Here is a 2935-nt window from a genome sequence, read left to right as displayed (position 1 = left end):
CTGGAACTCACTTTGTAGACCAGGCTGGCCTCGAACTCAGAAATCTGCCTGCCTCTGCCTCCCGAGTGCTGGGATTAAAGGTGTGCGCCACCATACCCGGCTGAAAAGAGTTTCTTGACTGGCATTTACTTACTGGACACAGCTATGTTGTAATGAACCTTGGTGCTAGCTTGATGGAAATGGAGCCTTGAGAAGACTCAGCAGGAGCCACTGGATGTGGGACTGAACACCCAGAATTTAGCAGCCTCAAAGCACTGATGACATCAACTTCATCTGTCCCTGAAGGCAGGAAAATACAGTCATTTCCCAGCTGAGACCAGTCCAGATACTGACCTACAGGAATGCGAGAAAACAAAACTTGATCTTTAAAGCACTATTTTTGTTGACTTGCTGTACAAGAAAGGCTGATACCTTTAGTTTTGTTTTTATGTTTTGAGACAAAGTTTCTCTATGTAGCCCTGACTATCCTGGAACTCACTCTGTAGACCATACGATCCTGGAACTTAAGAGCTCTGCTTGACCCTACTTCCTGAGTCCTGGGATTAAAAATGTGTGCCACCACTGCCTGGCAAGGATGATACATTTAATGATTTAGAATTGTATTATTTTAACATATTGGGGAATGGGAAATGGTATCCAAGCATGACAAATACAATAAGAAGTATTCTGTAACTAGATGCCCACAGTTTGAAAGCCACAGGAGAGATAGCTGAAGTCATATAGGTTTGCACATACAGGTTTAGAGCACAAGTTTCGTGCAATCTGATTTCTTCATTTTANAACAGGGATAGACTCCTATTATTTTCATCCCTGCCTTACGAATTTTGGTTGACAGAATGCTACCATTAAGTAAGACATGCCCATTTCATACCTTTAAGGTTACACATGTACAGAATGTATTGATGACACCGTAGGATACTCAGGACAAGGTGTTTGGAAAGTGTTTAAAACTTGGGCACCTTCATCTTTGGGAAANCATTTGCAGATCACACTCAGATGCTGGGATTCAACACAAAACGTAAAACCACACAAACCTGAAGACATTCCATGGTAACCAGAAGTCAGTATTAGAAAATAAACAAACATTGATTTTTCTTAACTATACAAAGTATGTCTGTCCCTGGCACCTACATGTCATATTACCCTTGGCAAGTCTCTCTCTTTTTTTTTTTTTTTTTTTGGATTTATTTCTTATTATATAAGTACACTGTAGCTTCTTCAGACACACCAGAAGAGGGAGTCAGATCTCATTACAGATGGTTCTGCTTGTGGACGTTGTACATCGTGGTGCGGAGCCTAGTGCGCACCACGATGTACAACGTCCACAAGCAGTTAAAACTTGGGCACCTTCATCTTTGGGAAAGCATTTGCAGATCACACTCAGATGCTGGGATTCAACACAAAACGTAAAACCACACAAACCTGAAGACATTCCATGGTAACCAGAAGTCAGTATTAGAAAATAAACAAACATTGATTTTTCTTAACTATACAAAGTATGTCTGTCCCTGGCACCTACATGTCATATTACCCTTGGCAAGTCTCTCTCTTTTTTTTTTTTTTTTTTGGATTTATTTCTTATTATATAAGTACACTGTAGCTTCTTCAGTTGCACCAGAAGAGGGCGTCAAATCTCATTATGGATGGTTGTGAGCCACCATGTGGTTGCTGGGATTTGAACTCAGGACCTTCGAAAGAGCAGTCGATGCTCTTAACCACTGAGCCATCTCTCCAGCCCCTTGGCAAGTCTCTTAATTCCTTGGGAGCAATTTCTTCTTTCTAATGAAGCTGAAGTACTTGTGTAAACCACCAAATCAACTGCCAAGACAGAGGAACCATCATCTGTTTCCACACGATAATTCTGTTAACAATGTTCTTCTAAAAAAAGCTCACAGGAGGCTACAGAGATACTCAGCAGTTAACAGAACAGCTGTCCTTCCAGAGGACCAGGGTTCAATTGCCAGAACCCTGCAATTGACCAGGGTTCAATTGCCAGAACATAGCAGTTCACAACAGCCTACAGCTCCAGATCTACAGGTTCTAATGCCCTGTTCTGGCCTCTTCAGGCACCAGGCATGCACATGATAAACAGACATACATGCAGACAATATGCTCACACACAAAATTAATTAATTTTAACCAATTAATTAATTTAAAAAGGAGCTCACGTGCTGGAAACAGTGAGGGAAGAGTAAGGGAAAAATAAATTTACTGACCACTGATTTAGTCAGTTGTAAGCTAGATCACAACTTCCAGATCCAATAAATACTTTCCAGGACCTGGCCNANCTCTTTCAATGTAGCTGGTGGAAGAAAGCCAGCCACAACCTCCTCAAGATCAAGGCCCTAACTACCACCCATGTGTTGGCTGCATCTGAAGAAGGGTAGCTTCGCCCAAATTTTGTTCTAAGCAATGGGATCAGTAATTGCTTAGGCCATGCAAATCTAAGAATTTCACGTTCACTCTGCCTCTGCTCAAATGCACTAGCTGTGGAGGAAAGGCAGTTAGTAATAGATCTTGCTCGCAGTGGAGCAGGTCCACATTAGCAAATCTTCACACGGCTGTGATTGTTTGCATGGCCATTACACAGCTAGAAATTACATTCATAGCTAGCCCTTGCTTAACTCCCTAAGCTGCACACTGACTCATATGGACTGATCCTCACATAGCAGGTATTACATCCCAGAGAAATACACACAAAGAAANTCCCTCTAAGCCCATACCCGACACTGCCTGGAGTGCCAGGAACCAGAAGCCAGACAGCCCAGAGACCTAGGATAGAACCAAACGCGCTTGGCCAATAAATAAATAAATAAATAAATAAATAAATAAATAAATATGCTTCCTAATGATATTCTGCTCATAGTAGATGAGGTTTCCATGGAAACTGATGCAGAGACCTACAGCCAAACATTAGGTGAAGTTGAGTGAATCC

The 2935-nt window shown here is 41.7% G+C and overlaps 1 long non-coding RNA gene across 2 annotated transcripts in view; it reads right to left on the bottom strand.

Annotated features, from left to right (window-relative positions):
- LOC110302472 overlaps positions 1-2935 on the bottom strand; it is a 7578-nt gene that overhangs the window by 2218 nt on the left and 2425 nt on the right. The window contains exon 2 of one of the 2 annotated variants that reach the window (XR_002378800.2): positions 134-279. This is a non-coding gene — a long non-coding RNA (uncharacterized LOC110302472). Of the gene's footprint in view, positions 1-133; positions 334-2935 lie in introns of both variants that reach the window. The other variant, XR_002378801.2, reaches the window with a different exon arrangement.

The sequence above is a fragment of the Mus caroli genome, chromosome 9, assembly GCF_900094665.2.
Source record: "Mus caroli chromosome 9, CAROLI_EIJ_v1.1, whole genome shotgun sequence".
Lineage (NCBI taxonomy): Eukaryota > Metazoa > Chordata > Mammalia > Rodentia > Muridae > Mus > Mus caroli.
Note: the sequence above shows the minus strand (reverse complement) of the source record. Positions and strands in the feature narration are given on the sequence as shown.